This window comes from Periplaneta americana, chromosome 13, assembly GCF_040183065.1.
Source record: "Periplaneta americana isolate PAMFEO1 chromosome 13, P.americana_PAMFEO1_priV1, whole genome shotgun sequence".
Taxonomy (NCBI): domain Eukaryota; kingdom Metazoa; phylum Arthropoda; class Insecta; order Blattodea; family Blattidae; genus Periplaneta; species Periplaneta americana.
Genome location: NC_091129.1, coordinates 3,060,711 through 3,086,139, shown reverse-complemented (window position 1 = coordinate 3,086,139; position 25,429 = coordinate 3,060,711). Strand labels below are relative to the sequence as shown.

Sequence of the window (25,429 nt, the reverse complement as noted above, 5' to 3'; positions counted from 1 at the left end):
TTCTGCGTTACAGAAATCCCATTTATTTTCACTGTCCCGCGGTGTAAAAGATGGAAGTCACAGTGATCCTCAGTTAAAAATAGCTGAATCACTGTTCACAGGTGTTCTCGGAACACATGGTACACTGATGGCACACCTCGCGGCTATTCTGGACGATATGGAATAGAATACAGATCTTTCTGCCACACTGCTACGCTTCTATGCGAAAGATTGAGTGCTGTCCGTGAGAAAACGGTGGCCACACAAATTATTGATGTGGAATATTGTGACAATGAATAATTAAACAAGTTGTAACAGCCAATGTGTTTCCATGGGTTTGCTTTTACTATGGACATTAGGAAAAGTTATGACGGGACCTGTAGCCTACATATTGCGCAATTAAGATATCACATAATTATATTTCCATCTCATTCCTTGCAGTGTTCCAGTGCAATGAGATAAATTGTATTATCGATTTCTAATGATACGTCAATATATTTGGTGTTAATGCGATTGTCTGTCTCTCTGTTGTGAGGTCTATATTGCCTCCGGCCTGTAATACCGAGATATGAACATGTCCATTTGGTGAATGCCACATAAACGTCATACTTAACAATTTGTAAAATTTATCATCCATTGACCCAAGCGATTGGTTGCAGTCTCCATGAACTCTGGCCATCGTACTACCACAGTCTACTATATACAGTCGCGAAGCTCAATATGTAGTAAAAATGCAAACATGGGTTAGTTGCCCACCACTAGGATCGCTACCATCGCCTCATCATCGCAGATCTCTCTCCTAGTAGACGACAAAATATGTTACACTTTCGTTGTGTTCTTTTGGAAAAATTAACACCTTCCTTCCATTATTGAAATATTAAATGCATAAAGTTAATTTATTATTTTAATGAAGTATATTAAATTCCACCATAAACTCGAAGATACCCGCAAGAAATAGGTTAATATTATTTTTGTTTGTGCAAAACGAACTGAAATTTACTATAATCGCTTCACTCATTCAAGATTATAGCGATAATTAACTATGAAACCAATAAATATTAATTTGCATTTCCCTTTACAACAATAATAATGGAAATATGAATTAATGGAGTAACTTACGTGTACCGGTACTTGTAGTGTAAGCTTACGTAGTTAACAAAGTGGGATGAGGTTAAGCAATAATAATCACACCAGAATTGGAAATAAAACGTGATCAATAAATTTTATTGTAACAGACTTTTTCTACGTCTCTAGTAAAGTAACAAATAAAAATAACAACAAAATTAACAGCTATAATTAAAAACATATCCTTTGAAAAAAAAAAATAGGCCTAAGCAATAATAATCCCACCAGAATTGAAAATAAAACGTGATCAATAAATTTCATTAAAACAAACTTAATTTTTCTACGTCTCTAGTAAAATATTATTATTCCAATTATTGTATTTTAGCTATTAACATTTTCATTACAACCAATAACGAACATTTCACAAGCATCAATGTGAAATACGCAACGAGCTAGCACTCGATGGAAATACGACACAGTCCAAAGTCGACCGTGGACAGTCTATTGTTTCTAATTGCTAACCGCTTGGAGCGCTTTATCACGAGATTTGCAAAAAATCACCTCAAGCTTCGCGACTGTATATAGTAGACTGTGGTACTACTCTCGTCACAAAGCAGGTTTCCTCTTGATCTGCAATAGAAGATACATTTCTTGCATCTAAATTACGGAAGGTTTTTCACATGTTTGTCGCTTCTTTGTATATAGAGATTTCTAAAAAAAAGGTTCCCTTATTTAGACAGAACAGTATCAAAACAAGAAATAAAATTCCTACAAACATGGGTCCTAAAATTAATATCTTCTGAGAAATTAGCATATGTTACATTCTGCTTCCTCATTTGTTTCTTGCCAAAGAGCTCACAGAGGAAGATATGCTGCTGTTACAGTGACGGTAAACATTTTTCTCATTTCTCAGAAGATATTAATTTTAGAACCCATGTTCACAGGACTTTTATTTCTTGTTTTGATGTATACTACCTCTTTCTAATTATTGGACCTTTTTCAGAACAATTTATGATAATTTTTATTTTTTTATTTTTGTCTAAAAAGGTGAATCCTATATCTTTGAAGCATAGTCTCATTTTGACGTCGGCCTGGGTGGATCAGTCGGTAGAGTGCTGGACTTCTGTTCCCGAGGTTGAGGGTTTGATCCCGGCCCAGATCGATGCCACTTAAGTGTGCTTAAATGCGACAGGCTCATGTCAGTAGATTTATTGACATGTAAAAGAACTCCTGTGAGACAAAATTCCGGCATACCGGCGACTCTTATATAATCTCTGCAGTTGCAAACGTCGTTAAATAGAACAATTAAATTTTTACAAAAGGAAAAATTGTAAATTATTTCAAATTAACGAATAATTTAATAATTTAATTATTCGTAAATGTGATCATGAAGTAGGCCTCTTGTAAAATTGCACGCTTATAACATCACAAGAAATGTTATCAGTTTGTCTTTACGTAAAGTTACAGTAATAGTAATTTATGAACTGTATCATACCCTATTACTTCCAAATTTCCTTGAATACGTTTATTAATCTAAATTGGACTTTGAGAGGTTAGTTCTTACTTATTTCAAGAAATTTCTGAAATAGAATGTAGGTCATTATTAGACGTTGGGAGTGAAGTTTGGGGAGAGAATTGCATACATTTTTTAGAACAAACTTGCGAATACTAAATGATGCAGTAGAGCAAGTGGACAGCTTCAAATACTTGGGGTGTACTATAAGCAGTAATATATATTATTATAATGTATCGAAGTACATATGATATTTCCATGCAGATATTCTGCGTCATCAAACGAAGAAAGAGTAATGGAACGGAGAAAAATTCTCTCCGGCGCCAGGATTTGAACCCGGGTTTTCAGCTCTACGTGCTGACGCTTTATCCACAAAGCCACACCGGATTCCACCCCGGCGTCGGAAGAATCGTCCCAGTTTTAAGTTCCAACTCTTGGGTTCCCTCTAGTGGCCGCCCTCTGCACTACGTCATAGAGTGCACCTCAGCACATTGTTTGAACTTCGGTCCTAGGTTCATAGATATGTATGACGTAGTAAAGAGGGCGGCCACTAGAGGGAACCCAAGAGTTGGAACTTAAAACTGAGACGATTCTCTCGACGCCGGGGTGGAATCCGGTGTGGCTTAGTGGATAAAGCGTCAGCACGTAGAGCTGAAAACCCGGGTTCAAATCCAGGCGCCGGAGAGAATTTTTCTCCGTTTCAATACTCTTTCATCGTATAAGCAGTAACATGAGCTGCTGCCAGGAAATCAAAAGGAGGATAACAATGGCAAAGAAAGCTTTTAATAGAAAAAGGAGCATCTTCTGTGGACTTCTGGACAAAGAACTAAGGAAGAGACTAGTGAAGTGCTTTGTGTGGAGTGTAGTATTGCATGGGGCAGAAACATGGACATTACGACGAAGTGAAGAGAAGCGAATAGCATTTGAATTGTGGATGTGGAGAACAATGGAACATGTGAAGTGGAAAGACAGAGTAAGAAATGAAGTTATGTTGGAAAGAGTGGGTGAAGAAAGAATGATGCTAAAACTGATCAGGAAGAAAAAAGAAAAGGAATTGCCTGAGTCACTGGCTGAGAAGAAACTGCATACTGAAGGATGCATTGGAAGGAATGGTGAACGGGAGAAAAGTTCGTGGCAGAAGAAGATATTAGATGATAGACAACATTAAGATATATGGATCATATGAGGAGACAAAGAGGAAGGCAGAAAATAGGATAGACTGGTGAATGCTGATATTGCAGTGAAAGACCTGCCCTTTGGCAGAACATTATGTGTATGCATTTCTACAGAGACATTTCATTTTTACTAACATTTTTAATATTAACTTGGCTATACTTCTGGATCAATGCCGTTTGCTACCCCCTTCCACGACTGGAGTTCGATGATACTGGCGTAATACGTGTATACAAACAAATCACTTTACTAGGTATAGGAGGGAAGAAAAGTAGTTCATCTATTTACGTAAACTAGGAAATATCGCGTTTTTGGGTTTGATCATTTTCATTAGGTTTTTGTTTAATCAAAACATAATACAGTATTAACAATAAGTGTTTTTACTCACGAACTGAGCTGTCCATGTGGACGTATTCATTATGTAGTGTATATTATACTGTCTACAGCACATTAGCGTTCAATATAGAGAATGAAGTTAAATTGAAAAATAATCATACTATGGATATTTAAACACATTTTTGAAAATGGTGGCCGTTCATTTCGATACAGGCTTCAGTTCTAATGTGCATATTATCGCACTATAGACTGTTGTACCTAATCCCAATTACCAGAGTCGTCCTTCGTACTAGTAACTCATGTTGAAATAATTCTGTACCTGCTCTATAAAAGAGTACCATATGTACTGTAAAGTCAATCTTCACTTCTGCCCGATCCGAAAAGATGAAATTACTCCGACATACTATCTACTGTCCGTCCAAGTAGTTATGTCGCAGGGTCGTAGAAAGAGAAGAAATCACATGAAAATTAATTACTTAACGAGGCCCTTTTATTCAAGTTATTTTAAACAGTTGTATAATATTACGTAGACGTCCAATTCCTAACAGAAATTAATGTTCTCAGAAAAGAGCTAAGACAGCCCAGCCACTAGCTGGCAAATAAAAGCTGGTGGGGGAAACCGGGATACGACATAGGCAAATGGACGACAGTACCTGTGAGAAAATGATTCAATATTGAAAGCTCTTTCGTCACTGGAAAACGCAAACATATTTTTGGAACGTACTGTTTACTATGACCGAAAGGCTTCTATGACTGTATATACGGTCTTGGATCTGTGTGGAGGACGGTTGAACTTCATTAGTAGAAGGGGTGAGAGTGAAGTACATTAAAAAACTCGGATACAATAAAAATTGAAGTAAAAATAAAATGACGTCCCTGTATAAGTTTGTAACTCTCATTCGTCCTGGAGAATGTCTAGTAAAAAGGAAGGCAGTAAATAATTTAGTAAACGGTTGTCAACACTGACTTCGATAGAACTTGAGCCAATTGAATGGTAGCCATTTTGTTTGAAGTTACAGGCGATCGATGTCAAATAATTACGTCTGTTTCTTAGAATTCAATCTCATTTCATTACCGGCAAAATTTCATGGAAGAGATATCAAGTTTCTGTATTGACTAGACGCAGTCAGATTTTCACGGAATTCTTTCATTATCCAGAGAGCAAGAGTTGCCGGCTGCTATTGTGTAATTGATGGCCTACATTAGAGAGGATAAGGGAAGGCAATCTTGTTTTCTTGCCCTTTCTCTGGGGTTAAAGTGGAACGAAGTGATGTGTACACATGGAGGGGAGAGAGGAGGGTAGTTTAGTCCACCTAGAAGACCCCTGAATCACATTGGGTAATTGAATGTTTTGGAAAGAGTAAGGTAGAAGAAGATGAAGAAGGAGTGGAAGCGTCTAGAGAGAAGAAAAAAGTAGCTTAAACCTTAAGCTGCGTGCTGGTAGTTTAACCTCCAGGTCGTTTAGAACCTTGTGTCACAAACCAGTGACCATGCAATTCGCACACACTCTTCTAACAATCTTACTTTCACAGGTTGAAATATTCTTTGCTGCTATTAGATTGAATCGGTCAAGCTTCATAACAACAGACTGTCCTGGTATTGAATGCGATTCACGGCATTCGCTACTTCTCAAAATATAACGGTTCAGGCTGCAAATCCATATGTCTTACGAGTTTGTTTGATCTCTGCCAAGAAATAAAGAAACATTTTTATCTTTCCTCAATGGAGTGCTGGCATCTGCCTTTTTAATGGAAGCCCTGACTTGTATCGAGAGTTTGTGTCGTCTTGACAGTATGATCAGCGAATAGGGATTATAAAGTATGGACACTTCGCGTCGGTACCTTTGATGTAGCCGGACCGATTTCAATGACCTTCAAGCCAGCTAGAGCGTGAGATTCTGCTTTCTCCCTAGAGTTGGCGCTGACATCACACCAGCTAGCAGTCGACACAGCGGAAATATAACACATATAATTAATACATCTAGGTACATTATGTACTCAAATAAAATAAATTGGATCCATAAAATAATAAATCCGTCATTAACTGTAATGTCTACACTCTAGAGTTCCTTTATAATGAGAGTTGAGACGTTGACCCCAACAACAATTAAAATATGTAATGATTTGATAGCGCTGAAAATGGAAAAACAAAACTCTTACTAGAAGTAAAACCATATACCTATATTATATTATATACAAATATTAAACGAATTCGATACTTAATTTTATAATGTATTATATTGTTTTATAATATAATTTATGATATCTGGAATATAAAATATTATTATGACAACTAGTTTGTCACTGAGAAATAAGGAAAAGCTGTTAACGTGAATTTATTTGAAGCAAAGCGTTACTGGATTATGCAATAAGGTAGGCGATGTTTGAATCCTGTGTCTCAACTCTATACTCAATTATTATCTTAGCGTGTGCTCGATTACACTAACCTCTAGCGCTTGAAAGTAGAACTAACCGCTGGCGCACAGAGAAACAAAACACAGGAAAATTCGCTCTGTGTCCATTCTTTATAATCCCTATTCGCTGGTGTGATCAGATAATATTAATATTTATGAGTAGAGTCAGGATCTTTAGGCATTTATAACAGTAAAATAGGCAACTAAAAAAAAACAATAAAAACGTAAAAAAAGGCACAATAATCTTTGAGAAAGACGTAATATATTTTAGCAATAAATTTAAATTGTATCAATATAACTCATATTTACTTCGTAGACGACGTATGTTGACTTATAAAATACTTTTTTTTTCGTGATTAACTGTGTTTTCACAAACCTTACAAAAACAAAACTGTTCAGCGGTTGAAAACACATGGGCACCAAATTCACTAACGTAAGCATGAAGTTTACTTTTCAATGGTTTACTGAATCCAGGCATCCTAGCTAACCGATCTTATACCTTCTGTCACCCGACAATAACCGACTGTTCCTCACTCAGATTTCTTTCTCCTACAATAATAAACACTTGTAGCACAAAATTTAAGAGAAGGATTTGAAAATATGAAAGTAAACAATTGAAAATGCTACGTGACAACGTCTGTGAGAACGAGCTTAATATATTTGAAACTATAAAGCTTATTGTTGGTATCGTGAAGACATGACAATATTATATTTAACTGTGGATTGTCTATCATTATTCATATTGCACCAATAGTATTGACAATGACAATTGATCTGGCGTAAAGATTTCACGCAGGTAGTAAATGGTCCGACGCGTGACAATGCCCTCTTAGATGTTTACCTACTAAGACCTGTCTCTCTCTTTGTCAACTCTGAAAGTCTTCATAAAATAAGTGATCACAATAGCGTCTTATTAGAAATCTTCTGGGAAAACACAGTAAATCCGAGGTCAAGTCCAGTGTCTGTCTGGAACTTCAACAAAACCGATGTCCATGAATTACAAACGTTTCTACGACAAAAGCATGTTGACTTTCTAAGGACTGAAGGAAATATAGAAAATGTGTGGCATAAATTTAAGAGTATAATTTTCGAGGCATTAGTAAAATGAGTACCTTCTAAAATAATTGAGAAAAATCCGGACCCAGAATATTACACTAATTATATTCGCTACTTAAAGAAAAAGACAAGGCGCGCATTTAGCAAACGTAAACGGAGCCATGAGCATTGGGAAAAATATATCGAATTAATTAAGAAACCTGAGTGTGAGAAAAGGTTAGCTCAGGAAAATTTTCTAAAAACTATTTTAAAAGAGGATGAAAGTAACAATTGGAGACAGTTTTATAATTATGTACGCAGGAGAAAAGGGAAAAATGAAGGAGTAGTGCTTTTACGAAATCAGAACGGAGAAAGTATAACTGATGACAAAGAAAAGGCCGACTTATTAAATTCCTATTTCATTTTGGTTTTCAATAATAATAATAATAATAATAATAATCCCGCTGATAGGAGTGGTTGTGTCACAGACCGCGAATGTGAACCAAATTCGACTTTCAAAATAACTTCCAAAGGGGTTAGAGAGAGAATAACGAAATTAAAAAATCGGAAGTCTCGAGGACCAGATAGTATTGCTACAGAGATTCTTAAATTAGGTTCCGAGGCCATAATTCCATACTTAATGCGTATATTTCATGTTTCCATAAACAATGCAGCTATTCCATGTGACTGGAAATCAGCTATAGTGGTACCCATACATAAAGGTGGAAATAAATTAGATGTCGGAAACTACAGACCGATTAGCCTTACATCTGTCGTATGTAAAGTCATGGAGCATTTGATATCGGATTATATTCGTCATGTTCTAAATGCGAAAGACTGGTTTTACAACCGCCAGCATGGTTTTAGGGAAGGCTTCTCATGTGATAGTCAAATTACGTCGCTGGTTCAGGATCTAGCTGAAGAGGTAGATAGAGGCGGAAGAATCGATGCAGTTGTGATTGACTTTTCGAAAGCATTTGATTTGGTGCCACATGACATATTGATAGATAAGTTAAGTAGGCTAGGAATAGATAAGAGTGGTGCTATGGATCCAAGAATTCTTAAAAGGTAGAACCCAGAGAGTTAGAGTAGGTCATGAAATATCGGAAATTGGAAATATAAGTTCAGGGGTGCCACAGGGCAGCGTTCTGGGTCCATTACTCTTTATAATATACGTAAATGACCTATGCCAGGATATTACATCAAATGTGAGGCTATTTGCAGACGACTGCATTATCTATAGAAAGATTAGATATAATTCAGATGTAGATGCTATTCAAACAGACTTGAATAACATTTACAACTGGGCGTTAAAGCATAGGATGAAAATAAATGGTTCTAAAAGTAAATCTATAACATTTTGTAAAACCCGAGAGGAAACTAGTCTTAATTACGAATTCAGTGGTGTTGTAATTCCGCAAGAACAATGTTGTAAATACCTAGGAGTGTATTTAAACTCCAAACTTTCTTGGGGAGAGCATGTTGATAATGTTACAGGCAAAGCATGGAGGGCACTTCACTTTATTATGAGAATCTTGAGAAAGGCTAGCCCCAAATCGAGGGAAATATAACATTAGTGCGACCGTTAATGGAATACGGAACTACGTGTTGGGATCCCTATAGAATATATCAGATAAATTCCTTAGAAAGAATCCAGTATAGGGTAGCTAAATTTGTTAAATGTAAAAGAGAAGATGGGAACGATACGATAAAAGAACTTAAATGGGAAACTTTGGAAAACAGACGTAGGAAAACTAGAATAACATCACTGTATAGAGCACATCTAGGTCAGAAAGCATGGGTAGACATAACGGCTCGGTTAGAAAAGCCAACGTACTATGGTAGGAACGATCATGATTTTAAAATCAAATGTAGGAAACAAAAAACGGATGTAGGTAAATTCTCATTTTTAAACAGAACTGTAAATGATTGGAATGACCTACCTGCAGCGGTCTTTGAGGGCTGTCCTTCCTTAAGGAGATTCAAGAATAATTTGAAGAGTTGTGTATAAAGTGAAAATTAAAATTAAGGTGACATTCAACATTTAATTTTTTAAGGTGACATGTATTTATCTAGGCTGACGAGTTTACTTCCTTGGTTTGAATTGTAAATTATTTAAAAATAGCGTGTAAGAGGGCCTTAGACTAGAAATGTTTAGTTTAAATGTAGTTCTGTTTATAAGTATGCATAAGAATGCAATTATTTGACTTATTTGAACTGTTGTATCAGTGAAGCGAGGTGAGTCAGTGAGTTATGGTTTTACAGTGCAGGGAACAGTTCCGATCAGTGATAATTTATAGCGTCAATGAAATGTGTTCTATAGTGTCAGTGAAATGTGTTACAGAGTGTCAGTGACATGTGTGCTAAAGTGTCAGTGAAATGCGTCATAGTGCCACTACAGGGAATGAGATGAGAGTAAAGTGAAAGACTATTGAAACTTATGTAGGACCTATACATAATTATGTAGGTTGTGTTGTAAAAGTAAGTGTTTTATTTTATGTTTTATTATTATTGTGTTAAATTGTATTGTGTATTCTTATTGTATTGTGTATAAAATTGTATATGTGTTGTAAATTGTATTATGTATTGTAAATTTTATTGTGTATTGCTTATAATTTTAACTGTGTATTGTTAATATTGTATATACCACTGCCACCGGGTGCTTGCCCACTTGCAGTGTAAATAAATACATACATATGGAACAATAATTTGTTTTTTTTTTTCCTTCTGCTAAGTGTTTTTATAACGTTCAAATGTAAATTTAATCCACCACTAGAAGCGCAGAATAGATTCTTGTAGGTAGAGTTGAAATTAAACGATATTTCCAAGTATCTGTGACAACTGTGATAATGACAATTAAATATCTCTGACTTTTATCTGTGATTTTGTCACACCGATATTTTATATCGGTAAGTAAGCACGATATGCAAGAATTACACCGATATTTTGTCACACCGATAAAAATTAACAGGAAATATTGAAGAGCAGTGCAATGTGAATACGATTTCTCTATACACGCCACACATCAGTGGTGTATATGGGAAAATCCAACAAATTAGTTATGTACATGTACCATTAACAAATAAATACTAAGCTAACTCAACAGAAACATGTAAAAAGTTAACCTCATATATGAAGAGGTTATATCGTAGTTGATTGTAGATATAATTTTTTAATGTAGTTGGGTATGGAGAAATTGAGGTTATGTGATTATCCTACTCGTTTTAAAAATTGATCCTGCATTAACATTATAATATTGAGTCAGAATAAAAATTAACGAAACATCAGTATTCCGAAAAACAATGGAAAATAATTACAAAACAAAACTGTTGTTCACACAGGATTTTACACAAGATAAAGTATTGGTAACCAATGGTATTATTACTTTTAAATCGTGTAGTTATTATATAATTTATAATAAGATGGTGAAACTAGCGCTGAAGTAGTTTCGGCGAATTCGAATTTGAAAATCGTTGCATTTATAAGGATTTTTTTTTTTTGTGGAGAGACAGTTCCTCGGGTTAAACTAGCGCTGAGGTAGTTTAGGTGATTTCGGAAGTGAAAATCGTTGAATTTGATTTTTTGTGGAGATGCAGTTGATCGTATATCCAAGACATAACAAAGCCTAAACTAACCAAACCTAACCTGTCACAGATTCGTATATGCAACGTGTATATGCGGAGTACGAAGGGAACTACCTCAACGCTAGTTTAGTCGTTGATCGTATATGTCTAGGCATAATAAAAGCTTAAACCAACCAAACCTGACCTGTCACAGATTCGTATATGCAAGGTGTATATGCGGAGTACGAAGGGAACTACCTCAACGCTAGTTTAGTCGTTGATCCTACATGTCTAGGCATAATAAAAGCTTAAACCAACCAAACCTGACCTGTCACAGATTCGTATATGCAAGGTGTATAAGGGGAATACGAAGGAAACTACCTCAGGGTTAGTTTAGCGAAATAAGTTGTCCATCATATTAGCCAGTTTTGTCTCGTTCGGTTTTAATTGAGTGGAAAATACTTACACATTAATATAAATTGACAGTAAGCTTAATATGAAAATGTGAAGATCTCGGGGAATACATGAAATATTTATAAAACATATATACAGACTAAAATATAAAACAAAATGTCAGATTCATGATTACATTATTATAATGCCGCTAAAAACTTTGCAACACATCATCACTTTGAAAAAAAAATAATATTGAACAAAATATCACGAAACAATAATCAAATACCACCGCCCGATTGCTGTTATTGTATCATGCGCATGCGCAAACCCACGACGTAGAGGAGAAAATATCAGTCACAGACGTTGCAACGGTGACAGAGTACTGAATACGGAGCAGATTTCGATAGCGATATTTTGTCACAGATATTTCGCGTCATCAATCACAGGTTTATCTGTGACAAAAAAATACCTGTGACAAAATATCGGTTTGTGAAATATCGGCCATCTCTACTTGTAGGCCTACATCCCTCCTGCTAAGAACTGTTAAGAACAACGCGTGAATGACGCAATCTGCACAGACCGGCGATCCGCGCACATACACTGCACTTTCAGTGTCTCATTTCTGGCATGCCTGGTATAAGGCAATACCATTCAAAGGTAGGAAATAAATACCGAGTATTGATGACGTGGCTGTGGTAGGAATCAAATTTCTGCTTATGTGACGGTAACAGGTCCGTAGCTAGAGTGTTACTCTTGAACGCACAGGTTTCTATTGTTCTACAAAGACCTGCAGCCTGTTAGTTGGTATCTGGCATCAAAGGAATAACTCTTTCGTCACAATAAGTGTGTAATTCGAAGTCGCGCGTGACAGCGGTATGAAGCAAGCTTCATTTCCTTGCGTTAATAAGAGCTGTGCCGCGGAGATGCTGACGAGCTCTTCATTTCCAACGAATTTCGTGCGTTTCAGGTGTTTCGTACAATGGAGAACTTAATTAAATGCCCGTGTACATAGCTTTGTTTGCAGGTCTAGCATCGCGAGGCCCAGGTTTTACCCACGTCTTGTAATATCGAGAAAATGTGTCTACGTTATTACTTTAACAATTTGAAATATCACTTATACTTGTACATTGGCGTTTATACAGGGACATCATTTTATTTTTACTTCAATTTTTATTGTACCTGAGCTTTTGAATGTACTTCACTCCCACCCCTTCTACTAATGAAGTTCCAACTCCACACAGAACCAAGGCCGCAGATAGTAAGCAGTACTGAGTTACAGAGTATAGTACGTTCCAGAAATATGTTCGCGTTTTCCAGTGACGAAAGAGCTTTCAATATTGAATCATATTTTCGCACAGGCACTGTCCGTTTGCCTACGTCGCATCCCGATTTCCCCCACCTGCTTCTGCTCGCCCCTCTGTAATAGCTGGGCTGTCTTAGCTCTATTCTGAAAACATTAATTTCTCTTAGGAATTGGAAGTTTATGTAATATTATACAACTGTTTAATTTAACTTAAATAAAAGGGCCTCGTTAAGTAATTAACTGTCACGTGATTTCCTCCCTTTCTACAATCCTGCGGCATAACCACTTGGACGGACAGTAGATAGCATGTCTGAGTAATTTTATATTTTCGGGTCGGGCAGAAGTGAAGATTGAATTTACAGTACGTGGAGTGGGTACAGAATTATTTCAACATGAGTTACTAGTACGAAGGACGAAACTGGCAATTGGAATTAGATGAAATAGTCTATAGTGCGATAATATGCACAAAAGAACTGAAGCCTGTATCGAAATGAACGGCCACCATTTTCAAAATTGTGTTTAAATATTCATATTATGATTATTTTTCAATTTAACTTCTTTCTCTATATTGTACATGTACGCTAATGTGCTGTAGACAGTATAATATACACTGCATAATGAATAAGTTCGCATGGATAACTCACTTCTTGAGTAAAAACACTTATTCTTAATACAGTACTGTACCTTGATTAAAGAAAAACCTAATGAAAATTATCAAACTCAAAATCGCGATATTTCCTAGTTTACGTAAATGGATGAACTACTTTTCTTCCTTCCTATACCTAGTAGAGTGATTTGTGTTTTACGCCAGTATCATCGAACTCCAGTCTTGGAGATAGGAGCAAGCGGTGTTTCCGGTTGTGTAAAGTTATAGACAGGTTAATATTAAAAATGTTAGTAAAAATAAAATGATGTCCCTGTATTTAATGAGGATAAATGCATTGCTTTCCTAATAAAGAACATATGTTTGATATAGTAGTCAAGACTACCTCTGTAGTCCAGAGGTATTGCCGGTAAAACATTCCTCTTGAATCGTTTTCCTCCACAGTGTTGTTGGCTGCATTAAGATGTTAGGGCCTATCAGAGGTCTGCATCGGACGTTTTCGCTCGAGCGCCAAGTAGTTCATAGCATAATCCAATAGGTAGCGCACTTGCATAATGGGTAAAATTGTCACGAGCGATAAATCCTCGAACGGTATAAGCCGAGCGTTAGACATTCGTTCTTGTTACAGTGATGAACTGTGTAGTGACATCATAGATGTTTATCATTTCAAAACTTTGCAGTGTTTAACTAACCTCTCCACAGTACAACTACAAAACTTGCTTTAAAATGTAATATAAATGTTGTAGGTAAATGTTCCCCCCCCACACACACAGGAGTGATTTTCTTTTTGCCACATCTGATAGATGTTATTGGATGTAAATGTAATTATTATAAACGGAGAACACAATCACGATAATGCAAGAACCGTATCAAGTTTTCTAGTAATAATACTACTACTACTACTACTACTACTAATAATAATAATAATAATAATAATAATAATAATAATAATAAAATAATAATAATAATAATAATCTCTAATAATTGGTGTATTAATCTTTGCGTCTGTAACAGTTGTGCAGCATGATTATTCTTTTTATTATATTTTCTGTGACGTTATCTCTGTACTAATATTGTTATTAATCTACTGCTATATCAATAATATTTTGTAAAACGTTTCTACATTGTCGCAGTATATAGGCGGAACACTATGTATTTACCTATCATATTATATATGTGGTAAATCAAATATTGAATAATTATTAATTAGTAGTAATAACTGTATATCGAAGTTTTTCATACTATTATATTTATAACTTCATGTTCCTGTTTTGGTACGTTCCATTGACTGTTCCATTAAACGTTTGTCATAAACGCAGAAAATAAAGCCTTATTTTTACCGTGTGAGCAAAACATATGTGTATCTTATCTGTCGCCTTCCATACAAGATAAGACATGTCGGTGAGATGACCTTGTACTGTGCTTATATTTATTACGAGCGCATCACGACCGATCGTATCTCACTCGAGGGTGCGACACTCGACCGAGTTCAAGCGAGCGATTTAACTCCAATGCAGCACTCTGGGGCCTATAGTCAGAATCTGTAATTGAGCCACATTTCATATTTATATACAAATTTTAGTTGGTTATTTAACGACGCTATATCCAATACAAGGTTATTTAGCGTCGGTGAGATTGGTGATAGCGAGATGGTATTCGGCGAGATGAGGCCGAGGATTCGCCATAGATTACCTGGCATTTACCTTGCGGTTGGGGAAAACTTCGGAAAAAACCCAACCAGGTAATCAGCCCAAGCGGGGATCGAACCCGCGCCCGAGCGCAACTTCTGACCGGCAGGTAAGCGCCTTAACCGACTGAGCCACGACGATGGCTACAATAGTTTATAAATGGCGAAAAGAAAATATGATTTTGTACGTACTGGGACCTGTAGAATCCAAAAATCGAGAAATAAGTACTCGGTGACATTGAACAAAAACAGACTCATTGGCACACTCTTTTTAAATGAAAAGTATAGTACTTGAAAACATATTCCAAATATTCCTTCTTTGATACCCTACAACTTTTGTATAAATAAAGTATACAAGCAGTTAAAATTTAACAAAAAGTTAAAGAACAGAATACTTACATATTACAAAAAAAAAAAAAAAAATAATAATAATAATAATAGCATAATATAATCGATACTAAACAATATGAAAATAATACCCTAATACAAAAAAAAAGTAGGCTAAAATACATTGGTATACAGGGTGTTTCAGAAATACGGGGCATAATTTCAGGTATGTATTTCCCACATGTAGACAATCAAAATAGTTCGCTACAACATGTGTCCGGAAATGCTTTATTTCCGAGTTACGGCTTTCACAACATTGAAATTCACCGGAACGTTTTTCTTTCTTTCCGCAGGTCGTTGCCGTCAAAGGAGACATTAAGAGGGCACTCTGACAGTTCATTCCGAGGCGAAGGTTACATTCAGTGTTGTGTAGGCGTTAGACTGTGCGACATGTATTCAAATCAAGAGCTGGCAGAGATACACTTCATGTACGGTAAGGCGAAACGGCAATGCTGCGCTGGCTCGTCGTTTGTACCAGAGATGTACCCACAGCGACAGTGTCCAGATCGGAAGACATCTGTATGTCTCCATTACCGTCTGTGCGAGTATGGAAAATTTAACTCTCCTGGTTTGGGAAGGGGACGACCAAGATCTACAACTCCAGAAGTACAGGACGAGATTCTGGAGGCTGTGAACATGACTCCTTCTATCAGCACAGGAAGGGTAGCGTTGCAAGTCAATCTTCCTCATACGACTCTCTGGAGACTGTTGGAATCCCTTAGGAATCGAATTGTGGCATGTTCTGAGGACATACGCAATACTCCTGGAGTTTAGGATCGTGTTCGCAGGTCAATGAGACATCGATATGAGGTCTGTATTCAAGCAGGAGGTGGACATTTTGAACATCTTCTGTAATGAGAACGACCTGCGGAAAGAAAAACGTTCCGATGAATTTCAATGTTATGAAGGCCATAACTCGGAAATGAAGCATTTCCGGACACATGTTGTAATGAACTATTTTGATTGTCTACATGTGGGAAATACATACCTGAAATTATGCCCCGTATTTTTTAAACACCCTGTATAGTAAAAGCAAACTCATTTAGTACAAATGGTTAATATGGAAAACGTAAGGAAGAATATAACAAAATGGAATGTAATAAAATAATAATAATAAAAAAGAAAAGAAATACGAAAATTAAATAAAATTCGCAATAAAAAGGCTATGATAATAAATTCATCGGCTGATAAAGAGAACAAAAAGGGAAAAGGAAGGAAAAAGAAATATATAGCCTGTATTTTAAAAAAACCATCGCAGAGAAAAGGGCTTATGACTGAAAGGAATCTGAATTGAAAAAGTGGAATTTTAATTTATTTTTGAAACTAGACAATGTCCGACAGTCTCTGACATGTTTTGGTAGAGAGTTCCAGAGATGAGCTGCAGAGACTACTGTTTCATATGAATTTGTTTTCTTGGAGAGCCGCTAGTATGGGTCTGTAATAAGAGAGATAAGAAATATAATTGTTAAATGAAGAGAATAAATACCGTGAATTCGATTCTATTAATTTTCTGTCTCTTTCTACCTTATGTTGCGTTACACAGACCCACAGGAGTCAACTTCAGGGATGTCTACAGTTACGTACTGTGGAATGTTCGTCCTGTGGAATGTTCGTCCTGTGGAGCTCATTTAAATTGTCCTGTGAAAGATGAAAGTTGAAGTATTTTTCTCGTCACTTTTCGTAACGATCAAGACGATGACTCAGAACTACCAGAACTAGCAGAACTGTAGAGCTAGTAGAACATGCCGTGCATGTCTTCATTTACTGCGAGTTCCTAGGTTTGAACTCGGATCACCGACCTTGCAGTTTATGGCACTGTTAGTTTGCTGTAGTCATTGTGGGAATTGAAATATGCGGCCTAAATTACTTTTCTAGTCTGGCTCAATGCAATCCATCTTTGGAATTTCACATTATCCAAGATGTTAGGGTTGTGTGTTGCCGATTCGGAAATGCAGAGTTTTAAGACACGACTACAGGCAGCTCATTTCCAGCAGCGCATGATTTGGATTTAATCATGGAAGTGGTATTGCTCTGTGATTACATGATGCCGGGGTCAACTTTCTAGATCGAAACTGGTTTCAGTGACTAATGAGCACCATGTATGGCTGATTTATGTCCAGGTGGGATGCACCATAAATTGACATTGATGCCCAGTTGTGGACAGGGCAACCTGTACGCTAAGACTCGTATGTTTAAAGCTTGCAAAGTTGGTTTTCGACCTTACAGTGATATATTACTGTCAGAAAATGTAATTATATTATATATAATTTATCACAAGTTACATTAACTTCAGCACATTGCTGGCCTGTAAAATTATCTGAAGTAATTAATATATATTTTTTAATGTACCAAAGTGCATATGATATTTCCATGCAGATATTCTGCGTCATCAAGCGATGAAAGAGTAATGGAACGGAGAAAAATTCTCTCCGGCGCCGGGATTTGTAACCCGGGTTTTCAGCTCTACGTGCTGATGCTTTATCCACTAAGCCACATCGGATACCCACCCCGGCGTCGGACAGAATCGTCTCAGTTTTAAGTTCCAACTCTTGGGTTCCCTCTAGTGGCCGCCCTCTGCACTACATCATAGAGTCCACACCTGTGGAGTAACGGTCAGCGCGTCTGGCCGCGAAACCAGGTGGCCCGGGTTCGATTCCCGGTCGGGGCAAGTTACCTGGTTGAGGTTTTTTCCCCTCAACCCAATACGAGCAAATGCTGGGTAACTTTCGGTGCTGGACCCCGGACTCATTTCACCGGCATTATCACCTTCATCTCATTCATACGCTAAATTACCTAAGCTGTTGATAAAGCGTCGTAAAATAACCTACTAAAATAAAAAAAACTACGTCATAGATGTCTATGAACGTAGGACCGAAGTTCACACATGTGATTTAAGACGGCGCTTATTCCGTCGGATCCCGGCCAACTAGTCACTCATAACGAGTGCACCTCAGCACATGTGTGGACTTCAATCCTACGTTCATAGACATCTATGACGTAGTGCAGAGGGCGGCCACTAGAGGGAACCGAAGAGTTGGAACTTAAAACTGAGACGATTCTGTCCGACGCCGGGGTGGGTATCCGGTGTGGCTTAGTGGATAAAGCATCAGCACGTGAGCTGAAAACCCGGGTTCAAATCCCGGCGCCGGAGAGAATTTTTCTCCGTTCCATTACTCTTTCATCGCTTCAAGTAATTAAGCCTAATATACAAGCTTGTACTTAATTTGTGATATTGGAAACACTCATTCTCACGTAACATTCTTCATAAATTTACTTATTTATTTGATACAGGGTGTATCTAAATTCAATACTCAAACTTTGAGGGATGATACAGGAGACCAAAACAAATTTTTTTGTTAAATGACCCTGCATTGGAAACTAATTTTTGAGTAATTTGCAGTTCATTGTATATTTCAGATGTGTCTAGTAATATCATAAAATAATGTTATAAAATTTTCAATCAAAGACACAACTATCTGGAAATATTTATTTGCTACATGAATATAAGGTACATAAACGTTTTCGCCTTGTGGGACATCATCAGATATATTAAAATTATGTGATCTGAACTTAGATTAAATTAGATTTATAAAAGCAAATACGAACAGTGTGTGATACATGGTGATAAAATTTCATGAGTTGTATGTATACTAATTGTAACAAGAAAAGATAAAATGATGAATTTCAATGTAGTGTAAATTCAAATATGATTAAAATTGGAATTGTGTGTACATATAACTCATGTTACATTATAATACATATTTATCAAATAATGTTATCCAAATTATGATCATGTTAAAATGAATAAATGGATAAAATCTTGGGTTATAGTTATTCAATGTTTAGAAAATGACACGTCTTGGAGAACTGTGTATCATACCGAAATTTGCAGTAATCGATGTTGTAGGTTGATTGTGATGTGCGTATAAGTTATCATTCATATAGAGTACTTTGCTTGATTGTAATCTAAATGTCTAGTTTCGATGCAAATAATGGTTATCCTTGATCCTTTAGATCTAAAAAATCTATCTTTTATAATGCATATCGTTGTTGAATCACTGTGTTTAATTAAGATGTGTGTATATGGAAGAATTGTATATGTCTCTGTGTATGTGGGAATGTTGATAGCCAGTCTACTTCAAACCATCAACACTCCCACAAGGCGAAAACATTTATATACCTTATATTCATGTAGCAAATAAACATTTGCAGATAGTTGTGTCTTTGATTGAAAATTTATAACATTATTTTATGATAATTATTGAGTGATAAAACTAGAAACCGTACTGTACTGAAAGGAATAAATAATACAATTGTAACGTTGCTTATGATATTAATTCCTCAAAACCATTTCAGTTTGTACTCATTTACTAAAACTACTCAAAAGTGCGGCCTCTTGCGTCGATGCAAATTCTGCAACAACGTATCTTTGCCCGTCGATCACGTTCGAAGACTTCAGGCATGCGCTGTAGAGCGTTAGCAGTTGACAGTGACCTCTACCTTCGATTCGATTGGAGCCTCGTTCCCCAAGCTCTTCAAGTGCCCCCACACGCAAAAGTCAAGTGGATTGGCCGCAGTGGACCCTTTTGTATGACCTTCTCGTTCTCCCGACTTGACTTTTGCGTGTGGGACAATTGAGCCTGTTGTACGAGACCGCAATTCTAATGAATCGAAGGAAGAGTTTCTCGCTCGGGTGATTGTGGTTTGCCACTATTATGTATAATTTATTCTTAAGAGCAGTGTTCAAAATTTTATGAAATTTATGAAAAAAGTAAATCAGCATTATCATCAACATCAACATAATCGTCGACCTGGTTGGCGAGTTGGTATAGCGCTGGCCTTCTGTGCCCAAGGTTGCGGGTTCGATCCCGGGCCAGGTCGATGGCATTTAAGTGTGCTTGGCATGTAAAAGAACTCCTGCGGGACAAAATTCCGCCACATCCGGCGACGCTGATATAACCTCTGTAGTTGCGAGCGTCGTTAAATCAAACATAACATTCAACATAATCATGTTTCATCTTTATTTTGCAGACGTTTTATAAGTTTCTCATTCTTCGCTCTTACATCCCTAAAAATATTCTGCTTTTGTTTACATAGGTTTGGTTAAATCTGTCATCGAAGATGATATAATCGAGTAGAAAGGAATAACAAAATTTACACTTTCTCTACTGGTGTTATTTCGAACGAGGATAATTAAAATTTCGGTTATACTCATTTTAATGTTTTCCAAGCTGAACTAAAAGCAGACAAAAATATAGAGAAAAACCGAATGTTTATTCCAATAGAAATTCCTATTGGTATCAAATGATTTTTCTTGAATGTTGCAAATTTTTACAAAAGGTCTGACTGTGCTCAGGCTTATCTTTGCCCCTTAGCCTCTGTCAGTAATATCTCGACATGGAGAGCAGCTGCAACCACTCGTGTGATTTGTAATCGTGAATCGTGGGAGCATTAATACATGCGTGTCATCATCTCCAGATCGTGACCACACAACTCTTCTTGTTCTTCAAACGAAGAGAAAGCTTAACCATGAAGTTATTATTGAAGTTTCAAATGTTTTTCCCCCTTATCAAATGACCTTAAACAAGAGGAACAAAAAATCAATACACTCTCTTAAGTGGAAGTTTCATTTATACCACTCAGGAAGTCTTAATTAAGGATATGCTAATTTTAAATAAAATCTTTTATTTTTAATATAATTTTAAAATAATCTTCTAAGATTTTATTTTATAATTGATAGGCTAATAAACGGTACTTATTTATTTATTTACTTATCTATCTATCTATCTATCTGTCTGTCTGTCTGTCTATCTATTTATCTATCTATCTAGTCAGTTATCTATCTAGTTAGTTATCTATCTAGTTATTTATCTATTTATTTATTTATTTACTTATTTATTTATTTATTCATTTATTTATTTATTTATTTTTTATTTATTTAACACTTTACACTTGAGCTACATTAGGCATTGCAGCCCGAAAGAGCAGAAGCTCGTGCTCGGGCGCAGTTCAGATCAGTTATACAAAATATATCACAAGACTTATTATTACATTTTAGTTTTATAAAAATATTATTATTTAATCGTTGATATTTATTTGCTATTAATTTCCGGATCCTCGTGGTCATCCTTAATTAAGGCCGGATGATTTATTTGTCTTTCAATCTTATTTCCCTCTCTGAAAAACCTCCGCCAACTTACATTCGTAATGCAACTAATACTAATATCATGTTAAGTGAGATCAAATCCTTAAACTATGGTAATTCTAGACATGTAACTATACTTACTTACTTACGTACTTACTGGCTTTTAAGGAACCCGGAGGTTCATTGCCGCCCTCACATAAGCCAGCCATCGGTTCCTATCCTGTGCAAGATTAATCCAGTCTCTACCAAAGCCTCTGGTAGATAACATCAACTTGTCACTCAATAGCCTAAATGAACATTTCGTCACTGCTCCACCTGAACCATTACATAAAAAAGAGGCTCTTGAATTTCTCAGATCTTGCCCCCAACCTGTATGGGATAAATTCTTCTTTAAATACATTAACCCGACTGACGTAATGAAGACGCTGCGATGTATGAAATCTAAAGCCCAAGGTGTAGACAATATAAATATCACTCTCCTGTATAAAATAATAGATGTGATTCTGCCGACCGTCACCCATATATTCAATGCATCTATTATGACTGGGTCCTACCCCTCACTCTGGAAAATGGCATTAGTGAAACCTTTACCTAAATCTAACACACCTTCTACAGTAAACCAATACAGACCGATATCAATTCTTCCCACTCTTTCAAAAGCATTAGAACATATTGTACACGGACAACTTACGAACTATCTCGACGAACACAAACTCCTCGATGACTATCAATCGGGTTTTAGGCATGGACACAGCACTACTACAGCCCTACTTAAAGTGACCGAGGACATCCGTGAAGCTATGGATAGGGGTGAAGTAACGGCACTAACTCTTCTCGATTTCAGCAATGCCTTTGGTTCTGTTGATATCGACTTGCTTCTTGCAAAGATGAAAACTTTGCACCTATCAGACAATACCTTGAGCTGGATGGACTCCTACCTACGGGACCGCCAACAGTGTGTTTCACTTGATAATCAATTCTCCCAATGGCGATACACAAAGGCGGGAGTGCCGCAGGGCTCCGTATTAGGACCACTACTTTTCTCTATCTACATTAATGACGTATCAAAGAACTTACAGTATTGCCGATATCACCTCTATGCCGACGACCTACAACTTTACATACATTCCAGACCCAATACGATCAATGAATCGATTGACAAGTTAAATTGTGACCTAGCCACTGTCTCCACTTGGGCGGCCAATTTCGGACTCGCACTTAACCCAAGTAAGACTCAAGCCATAATTATTGGACATAAGCGTGTAGTTAACTCCCTTAATAACAGTAATCTTTCAGTTGTTACCCTTAACAACACACTAATCCCTTATTCATCTGTCGTAAAAAATCTTGGCTTCTTTTTTGATAATAATCTAAGTTGGAATTTTCAAGTTAAAGAAACGATAAAGAAAATCTGTTCCTCCTTTCACTCTTTGAGTCGCTTGAGAAACTTCTTGCCCCAGCAACTAAAACTTACCCTAGTACAAACCCTAGTAATGCCGCACTTCGATTATTGTGACGTTTTGTTAAGTGATCTAAGTTCTGAACTGTCAGTCAAGTTACAGCGAGCTCAGAATATGTGCATCAGATACGTGTGCAACATCCGACGATATGATCACATATCACCGTCCTTCGCAAGTCTCTCGTGGCTCCGACTTAAAGAACGCAGAACTTTACACTCTTTGTCTTTACTCTTTCGAATTCTGCACACCTCAACACCAAATTACCTTTCGTCTCGTTTCTCTTATCTATACTCTAACCACGACGTAAATACCAGATCACTTATCTGTGGCACACTAAATATACCTCTTCATAGAACATCTTGTTATTCCTCATCTTTTACAATATCCACCTCGCGTCAATGGAATTCCTTGTCACAAAGTATTAGGGGCTGCAAGACAACAAACACCTTTAAGAACAGCTTAAAAGATAACCTTATTAGCATTTCACTCCAATCATACTGATTTAAAATATTACTGACTACACTGTTGCTTTTTTTCTTTAGACATCATCCTGATGGTGCTGCATTTTCAAAATTGTCTCATAATAATCTCTTTCTATTATCTAATATAATTTGAAATATATTAACATTCTATGTATTTTAGTTTAATTCTGCTACCCAGTTTATTTCAGTGTTTAATTAATAGTTCATAGTATTTTGTTGTTTAATTCGTAAATAACTCTTGTATACATGTAACTCTTATCTAAATCAATTTGTTGAATTCTTTGTAAGTTCATGCATATGTATATACACTTTTTGCTGGTTGTGTGGAAGAGAAGGCCTTACGGCCTTAACTCTGCCAGCTAAAATAAATCATTATTATTATTATTATTATTATCATATCCCACCTCCCTCAAATCCATTTTAATATTATCTTCCCATCTACGTCTCGGCCTCCCTAAAGGTCTTTTTCCCTCTGGCCTCCCAACTAACACTCTATACGCATGTCTGGATTCGTCCATACGTACTACATGGCCTGTCCATCTCAAACGTCTGGATTTAATGTCCCTAATTATGTCAGGTGAAGAATACAATGCGTGCAGTTCTGCGTTGTGTAACTTTCTCCATTCTCCTGTAACTTCATCCCTCTTAGCCCCAAATATTTTTCTAAGAATCTTTTTCTCAAACACCCTTAATCTCTGTTCCTCTCTCAAAGTGAGAGTCCAAGTTTCACAACCATACAGAACAACCGGTAATATAACTGTTCAGATTTTTTGACAGCAGACTAGATGACAAAAGCTTCTCAACCGAATAATAACAGGCATTTCCCATATTTATTCTGCGTTTAGAAAACAATAAATTGGAAGTTAATGTGGACACAATGTAAGGTTACAGAATATAAATTTGAAGACGCATTAAGCAGAGTATTACACTTACCTTTCTTCCCACCATAATCTGAACACACGCTCTCGTCATGAAACAATACTAACAATACCATCCCGTCGCACCTCCTCATACTCATCCTCTTTCACAATAGCCCTGCCAAGACTCTGGAATTCGCTACCTGCTAGCATCAGGAACTGTCGAAATAAAATGGAATTCAAACGCAAACTTACTAGGCACTTGGTCAGTAATTGATTTCTTGTAAATAGTTTCCTCAATCTATCACAAAATATTTCAATATCCAGTAATTTCATCAGTATACAATTTTGTTATTCTAGGTTTAATTTGTAATTCAGTAAATATAAAATATTCTTTGTTTCTCTATGATAAATTATGTAGTTTTAATTAGTCAGGTAATCTTTTCGTACTTTGATTTTATTGTAATTGTAATTGTAAATATAATACTAATTGTAATGTTATTTGTAATTGTAATTATAAATTTAATACTAATTGTAATTTTATTGTTCATATTATAGTTGGAATCTCCTGGTAGAGGGGCAGAGAAGGCCTGACGGCCTTATCTCTACCAGGTTAAATAAATAAATAAATACTACTATCAGTTAAAATCTGAGAGATAGCTTCGTGTTGTGATAAGGGGGTTTCAATCACAGTTTTGACACAGATATGATATCTGATCTGAAGGAAATAGGTTATGAACCAATATAAAATGTTAGTGTAAGACAGCCAGTCACAAAGTTACTGGACCATTGCCAGACGATGACACAAGCCTAGGCCCTGCAGCCCGAATCTGTTGACTTTGTAGCCAGATATGTAATCATTATATTTACTTGACATTTACGATAGACCACAAAAAGACACTAAAAGACACATTGTAAAAGACAAGAATTAAACACTTCCGGTGTGTAAAAAGACGCAATATAGTATATAGCGTGAGGGAGTGTATGGAAAATGCGCCAAGTAAAATGGAGAGTAGCAGAGAGCAAATCAA

At 36.5% G+C, this 25,429-nt stretch overlaps 1 protein-coding gene across 2 annotated transcripts in view; it reads left to right on the top strand.

Annotated features, from left to right (window-relative positions):
• Positions 1-25,429, top strand: part of LOC138711687 (uncharacterized) — a 1,209,687-nt gene that overhangs the window by 726,335 nt on the left and 457,923 nt on the right. The gene's annotated exons all lie outside the window — the stretch shown is intronic.